General features: G+C 45.1%; 1 long non-coding RNA gene across 1 annotated transcript in view; it reads right to left on the reverse strand.

Moving 5' to 3' along the window:
• LOC131480926 (uncharacterized) overlaps nucleotides 1-2625 on the reverse strand; it is a 463849-nt gene extending 461224 nt beyond the window's left edge. Inside the window, exon 1 of the long non-coding RNA XR_009245891.1 lies at nucleotides 2519-2625. This is a non-coding gene — a long non-coding RNA (uncharacterized LOC131480926). The remainder of the gene's footprint in view (nucleotides 1-2518) is intronic.
• Nucleotides 2626-8391: the final 5766 nt, after the last annotated feature.

Raw genomic sequence — 8391 nt, forward strand, 5'->3', positions numbered from 1 at the left:
AAAAACCTCTTATCTAAGAGAGCTCCTGGTTCCTAATGTGAACCTGGCTCAGCCCTGGACATTGCAGCTATCTGAGGACTCAACCAGCAAACAGAAGATTCTCTTTCTCTCTCTTTCTCCACCCCCCCCCCCGCAACTCTAACTTCAAATAAAAATAATGGGAAAAAAAGATAATTCAACATCTTGTCAACTAGTCCTAGTAAACACACATTTAAAAAAATTATTTGGGAGGCAGAGTGAGCATTTATGATACTTTCACTTCCCAACTGCTCACAAAAACCAGCAGGAGAAAGTCAAACCTGGAAATGAGGAAGCCAATCTAGGGCTCCCACATGGATGGCAGGAACCCAATTATTTAATCTAAGGCTCTTGAAGTCTGAACCAGCAAGAAGCTGAAATCAGAAGCCAGAATTGAGATTACAGGATACAAGTATTCTAAAAGGTTTATTAGCCACTAGATCAAATGCCCCCACACAAACCCACAGGTTTTTATACAAACCTAAAACCCTCAGACACTTGTGGTAAACATCATGTCTCATATAGCTCAACAGAAAACACAGGAACAAGAAAAAGAAAAGTGCACATCTTCATGTGTTGGTTAGTATAGCAGATAATAAACTAATTCTCAGCCACGTGTTCAGCCCATGCACAGGTATCTGCTAGTCTCAAAAAAAAAAAATGGTTAGGATGAAAAACTTAATTTGTATTCGCAAGTGTGTCACTAGCATCACTTTCAAAGTGAGGTGGCCTCAAATCTGAATGCTTATGAAGACCTCCTGCAAGTTTCATTCACAAAGTGTCTTAGAAAGAGTAGCTAAGGGAGAAATTGTCCTCCAGACAAGATATTTCCATATTCTGGTACTGAATAACGCATGTAAAGAAGAAATCTCACATTTTCATAATCTGCTGGCAAGTTTCATCTGTGCAAAAATGTATTCCAGTATTGTGTTGGATTTTATGTATTCCCCACACAGCTTTGAAAAGTGCGCATGTATATGGAATGGATCCTTGTGTAGAGAGTATGACTCTATACCAAAGAAAAGCTGTTCCATGAAGGAGAGAACTTGGATTTTTAAAGATAAAGGGGGTTTCATGGATGTTCTAAATAGGCAAGCAGAGAAATCAAAGCAAGAATTATTAATTGAATTACTTCATTCAGGCATTGCACTGTGCATTCACAGGGCACCAGATCCTTAAAAAAAAATTTTAAAAGCATGGATTAACATATGGGAGACTATCCTCAGAAGCCAGACCTCCAGGTATGAATTCTAGCCACATAGTTTACCAGCTATGGAATGAACAGAGGAGGAAGTAGAGAAATCACAAGACTGGATTTGAGGCATACCTATTAGCTTCCTCATCTGAGGGCATTTCCTCTGCAGAGTTTTCTGTTTTCAAGGAAATTTTCTACAGCCAAATGTGGAATGTGTTTTCCCAGGATCGGAAAGCAGAGATGGTTGCCCAAGGTGGGCAGTGCAATCCAGAAGATGCACATAGATCCCTGAGTGGTGAGTAGAATGAACAGAGGCACAGAAAAGGTTTCCAGACACAGACAGATGGAAAATACAAGTCATGATGAAGAGCTTGCATCAACACAGGGAAGACTGAGTAGACAATACACCGTTGGATCCCAGGAACCATTTTCCACTACCCCAATAAGTACTGCCCCAAGGATTACTTAGGATCACCAGAGAGCATGTCACTTTCATTAGAAATGAAGGCTGGCCCATGAGACAGAATCAGACAGTCCCACATTTGTACTCTAGTTTCAGCTGCTGAAGCTCAAGACATCAGGCAGTCCTATCTGCCTCAGATGAGGACATTTATGAAACTGCCTTCTGCCACCTCTTACAAGGTTATTAACAGGGTTCAAAATAACACCAAGTCATTGACCCACAGCATGCATTCAGTAAGTTGTAGCTGTCAGAGACTTACACCTGCACCCCATCCACACTCTGGGAATAACTTGAGAATCCATGTCAACAGTCACATTTTCTCTATAAATCCACATGTCCGCAAAACCTACTCTCACAAGACTATTCAATGGCTAAAATACTGTGCTTTCCTAGCAAGCTCTGGTCATCAATACAGCTCTGGTGAAATGGTACGTTCCCAAGAAACCTGGACCTATCCCTGGGAAAAAATAAAATGTTAACAGCCCTCCATCCTCATCATTCCCCAATCACATGGTCAGGAACTGTGAACCCCTCTCCATCACCATTCACAAAGTAGCTGTGTGTGTGTTTGTATCTTGCACCACTCGCCAGCAAACAAAATGGAGTGCTGTAGTTAATTGAAAAACATCTCTACCCTGCCTGCCATAATTGACATTAAGTACTGTTTGGGGTAGGAAATCAGCCATTTCCAATTGATATTAAACGGGAAATCATTTAACATCAATGGATATAAACCAGGCGCAATTGTGCTGAATTAGGGGGAAACGCTTTGGCTCATGTTAAAAAATGTTTCTGTGAAGGGGGAATTTTCAGAGTAAGTGAATATTAAGTCAGTTTAATACCTGTATTAGGAAAGAGACGAAACCACTTCTCAGTCTCCCCTCAGGCTCACGAGAAAGCTGCCAAACATTCTTTTGGAAGAAACCATGTTCTACGGTGGTCTCATCTGAAAAACACAAAGTAGAAAGAAGGTATAATCTGGGAGAGCACATGAAAGGGGAAAGGGAGTCTCAGGCAAGTTTATCCCACATCATTCCTTGTGCTGACAGGCAGAGGAGAAGCTAGAGCCCCGGGAAGGTGTATGGGTAGGAGACCTCTTGGTTCTCTAGGACAAGGATGTCTCAGGACCACAACCTTGTTATTAGGAAAGGAAACAAGGGTGCAGATACACAAAGGCAAGAAGAGGCCCTTAACTCTTGCCTTCATGCAAAACCCTTCTTAGAACAAACTGTGGTTTCTCCCTAGCCTGTGATAAGGCCACACTGCTGGTCCTCCTCACACCACTGTGCCCCCTCATTCACATCATTATGACTGACAACTCATCAGCTGTGGCTGTAGCAATCTCTCTATTATTCTCCAAAGATGATAAACCCAAAGTCTGACTTCTGTTCCTTCTTTTATTTCACATAACTGTGAAGAGGGAGGATATGGGTGGAAGTGAAGAATACAATTGGAAAGGAAACTCAGTGGTCCTTCTGAGCAAGGGACCCAAAATGGATTGTGTGGCCAAAAAACAGAGAAGAAAAATCCCTCCACCATAGTGAGGGTTTCAGACCATGTTAAGGGAGGCCATTGCTTCATTTTATAGACGAGGACATGGAGATCCAAAGAGACAGTGGCATGCCCCAGGCTATTGTCAGAGCCTGATACAGTTTCATGATTCTTTTGATATCATCCCAAGAGTTAAGAAATAGCAAGACAAGAAGGAAAAATGAGAAGGATATGACACATACTAAGGGTGGAAGAAAGAGCACCATAGAGTATGAAGCCAGCAATTCAGTTAGCATTTCCATTTTAGGACTAAAGGAAAAAGAATCATGCTACTCTCTGAGTTGATGCTCCCAGGTGGTTTTCAGAGTCTTGGACATGACTTGTCAGTTCTGAGCATTATCTCTCTGGAACAACCACAACTATCTACATGGGCCACACACTTATCCACTTGCATGATTTCCATGCCCAGACCTTTGTATGGCTAGGATAGGCAGATTTAAGCCCAAAGAGAAATTCCCATCCCAAATTCCAAGCAATCTCTGACAGTTTGTCCTTGGAGCTGCATTTCATGTAGAAGAGAAATCTTCCCTTTCTGGCTTCAGATGCAGAAGCTAAATAGGTACCTATGGGAATGCTGTATCTCACGACATTTCCTCTACCAGGAGACAGCCTGGCCTATGTTAGCTGAACAGGAGGGGTTACACTTGCACAGGGAACCATGGGAGTACCTTCCATGGCCTGTCTTCTTTAGTGAAGAAGGGGCTTCATATATTTTTTTTAGCTTTGTAGTTGCACATTCTTTATTACTATTATTACATTGCTATTGTTACTACTGTTATTATTTTGATGAAGTTTGGCTTCATACCTTCTTCAGTAGGACATTAAACTAGCTCCTTTGCAAAGCTATGCCCTAAAAATGGAACACCAGAGAACCTTCCTGCCAAAGGGGCCTCCTCGAAGGTGAAAGGGTCCATCAGGTGCTGCTGTTTTGGGCTATAAGTTACAATCAGCAATGTCTGTGGCAAGTTTACAACTGAATACAGGCTGGGGTCCCTGCTTGGAGTTTATTTTCTAGACTTTGTCTCCTCAAACCAATGGCCTTTCCAGATCTTTTTTTTTTTTTACATTAAAAAGTATACTCCATATAGGTGAAAAGATTCTAGCTCCTGGCACACCAGCCTTTAGTTCCCATGGGATCATCATGTGGCTACAACAAAGGCCAGAACTTACACTTGGCCACCTCATGATCACCTACTTTAGAAAAGGGAACACTAAGCAAGCTGGCCAGTGGCTGATTCGAAAATCTTGCATCTCTAAGGTCAAGGCTAATTCATTCATTCATTTATTCATTCAGTGAGTTAACTGACAAGTCAGCACAGCCCATTATGATGAACCAGAGCATTCATTGATGAATAAAACATATATCGTGCTCCCATTGAGTTTATTCCACGCAACTATTCATGAAAACAAACATTTATATAGACAAAGCTGCCTTCATTCTGTGCTCCAGCCTGATTTCAGTTTCTAAAATATTGATGAACTCCCCTACCACAGGGCCTTTGCATGGCATTCCTTCATTCTGTAATGAATTAACCTGCTAATATCCTGTTTTACCCATTAACTCCTATTTAGCCTTCAGATCTTGGCTCAGACATCACTTGCTTGAGGAAACTCTCTTTCACATTCAGAGATCAACTTTCCTTGTTCAACACCTCCCCTTTCCTTCTCTATGACTATCCATTCACTCTGCCTATTCGCTGTTTATATGTTTTCCCACCAGTTGGTGAGCTTGGAAAGACACAGATATAAGTCATTTGCACTCAATGTTAAATTGCTACGTCAGCACAGATTCTGCAACAGCTTGGGCACTCGCTCATTAAGTACTGGCTTATTTATGTTTAATGAATCAGGAGGAAGATAAGAGAATACTTCTATCAATACAATCTCCATCCTAGCTCTCCATGCAAGAATTTAGGAAGAAAATACTTGTTCCATTACATTGAAAACTGCACCAGCTCTTGGAAAACGCACATGTATTCTACAAGTCAGTGCAGAGGTTTAAAAGATTATATCCTGGGGCTGGAGTGATGGCTCCACTGGCTAATCCTCCACCTCCAAGCCCCAGCATCCCATATGGGCCTGGATTCATGTTCTGGCTGCTCTCCATCCCACCCAGCTCCATGGTTATGGCCTGGGAAAGCAATGGAGAATGGTCTAAGGCCTTGGGATCCTCCACCCATATGGGAGACCTTGAAGAAGAACCTGGCTCCTGGCTTCAGATTGGCTCAGGTCCAACCTTGCAGCCATTTAAGGAGTGAGCCAGCAGATTGAAGATCTTTCTCTCTGTGTCTCTCCTTCTCTCTGTAAATCTGCTTTTCCAATAAATATAAATAAATTTTTAAAAAAGAATGTAGCCCTCTTGTGGTTATACTCAGACACCACCTTTGCAAAATGCATAACTCCAAAGCCTAAGCCTCTGTTTTGTGCTGAAAAGGTAGTTCCCACGAAATAGCCACATCAAATGCTTGGGAACCACTGAAAGTTGGCTTACTGGTTGGGGCGGGGGGGGGGCAGGGAATAAGGCCTTTGCAATGTGATTAAATCAACAATCTTGAGAGGACAATTTTGTTATGCATGTGGGCCCTCAGTGTAATCACAGGTATCCTCATCAACTGTCACAGTGGAGAAGACACGCAGAACAGACAGGAGGTGAGGATAGAGACAGGATCAGTGTGATCTAGCCACAACTCATGGAATGCCAGCAGTAGCCAGAAGCCAGAAGAAGAAAGATCAGTTTCTTCCCTAGAGCCTGGGGATGTAGCAGACCCAGCTAACTCCCTGACTTCAGACTTCTGGCCTCCAGAGCAATGACAACATCAATTTCTGGGGTTTTAAGCCACCTAGTTGGTGATCATTTGTTTCAATAACCACAGGAACATGGTAAATCTCTCCAAACATTGGATTCTTCATATAAATGCAAACAATGACACATATCCTCTGGGTTTGCAGATTTAAACAAATAAAAAGTATTCAAGAAATGACCCAACCCTAATGATGACATCTCTGCAAGATGCAAGCATTTAGATTAACGGGCCACTTCTGTCAATCAAGGGGTGTTTGGGCCCCAAGTCATTTCCAATAGAAAACATCTCAGGGTGAAGGGACCCAGGCAGGCAGGGGGTGCCCCAGGTCAGTACATTACGTCCCAGAAGACCAAGCTCAAGTACCCACATGTGTTCATGGGTGTGGGGGCTGTGGATTGCCAGGACATGGGTGTTTGGGGATGTGTAGAAGGGAGGACCAGTGATAGAGTACATTACAGGTGAGGAATAACTTCTGGGGGACTTCCACTGACCAGGACACTGTACTTGCAGGTGAACAGGGCACTGAAACCAGGTGGTTTGGAGGTGAGAGACCAGGGGCCTTACTGGGTTGGATCAATGCACATGCCCATGTGATATAGACCTGAGTTGGGCTGGTTGACATCAGTTGCTGCCCACTGGTGTGCACGGAGGCTAGTACTGGGGGACTGGAGGGCAGGGTAGGAATCTGCCTGGCAGGGCTAGGCCATAGTGCTTGCCAGTGAGTGTCAGGGCAGGGGGTGGGCCATGCTGGGCTGCTCCATGATACTAACCAGCACATGGGCTAGCTGGGTCTAGAAGCAGATTCTGTGGAAATTAGTGGGCTCACCCCTGAGGGCCTGCAATACCTACTGATTTGCTCAAGAGCTGGGGGTGCTGACAAGCCATGTTAGGCATGACCATGGAACTCACCGACACTCATAGGGACTGGGGTTAGGAGCAGGCCAGGTTGGTCTGGGTTGCAATATTAAGAGGCACACCCAAGAATTGGGTGTGGGGCAAGCTGGGCCACAACATCCACCACCACACACACAGACCAAGACTGGAGGAGGAACTATGCTGAGTAGGTGTCTAGCACCCACTGGCTCATGGGAGATCTGGGTCTGGGAGTGGGCCTTATGGGGAAACTTGTGGAACTCCTCTGCTCCCACTGATGAGCACAGGAGTCAAGCACTGGGTGTATGTCAGGCCAGCTCCGGCAATGCTGCTCCAATTCTCAGAAGGTATGTGGACTGGCTCAGGGAGTAGACCAGGCAGGGCTAGGCTAAACCAAAGCACTGATATGCACAGGAGCCAGAATGGCAGCCGGGTTAGCTATCACACCCACTGATTTGCATGAGAGCTGAGGATGAGGACAGGCTGGGCAGGGCTAGACTGTAACACCCATCAGTGAGAACTGGGACTGGTAGTGAGCCAAGACAGACCAGGCTGCAGCTTCTGATAGCAAAGGCCAAGATTGAGAGGAGGGCAGGAGAGAAGCCATGCTAGGCTGGGTTGGAGCACCACTGGCATGCAGAGGATCTGTAGCTGGGAGTCAGCCTGGTCCAGGAGCTGAGGAAGCAAACTTGATGGGCTGTGATTCCAACTGGTGAGCACAAGGCAGGAATAGGAGCAGTCTAAGCTAAACATGGTTGCAGCATACCTTGGCATGTGTGTGGGCTGGGTCTGGAGGTGGGTCAGTCTGGGCTGGGCTCCAGAACTTGTTGACACTTGATGGAGCCAGAATGGGTTGGAATGGACTGGGCTAGTTCACGGCACCAGGTGATCCACATAAGAGATAGGTCTTGGGATGAAACAGGTAGAGCTGGGTTGCAGTACCCACCAATGAGAACTGAAATGGCTGTGGGCTGGTCGGGAAAGGGCATAGTACCTGCTTATGAATGCAGTGATTAGAAGTGGGACACATCAAATACCCAAATACTCACCAGAGTACAAAGGATCCACAACTAGGAGTTGGTCTGATAGGGAAGCTTGGGGAACTTCCCTGTTAGAATGCAGCCCTGGCTGGTGAGTGTGAGATCCAAGGCTGGAACTAATCCAGGCCAGGTCAGGCCAGGCTACAGTACCCATTGGCATACATGTAGGATGGGTCGTAGGGTAGGATGGGCTATACTAGGCCACAACACTCATTGGTGTATGCAAGAACTAGATGGAATATGGGACAGACTGGACTAGTCTACTGCACATACTGGAACACACAAGAACTGGGGCTAGAATCTGGCCTGGTAGAGGTTAGTGGGGGCCACCCTAACTAGGATACAGTTCCCACTGGTATGAGTAAGGGTCAGCTCTATGGCAGAATGGGTTGTACCACAGTCCCCATCAGTTTGCATAGGATATGGATCTGGAGACAAAACTGATCG

The sequence above is a fragment of the Ochotona princeps genome, chromosome 8, assembly GCF_030435755.1.
Source record: "Ochotona princeps isolate mOchPri1 chromosome 8, mOchPri1.hap1, whole genome shotgun sequence".
NCBI classification, from domain to species: domain Eukaryota; kingdom Metazoa; phylum Chordata; class Mammalia; order Lagomorpha; family Ochotonidae; genus Ochotona; species Ochotona princeps.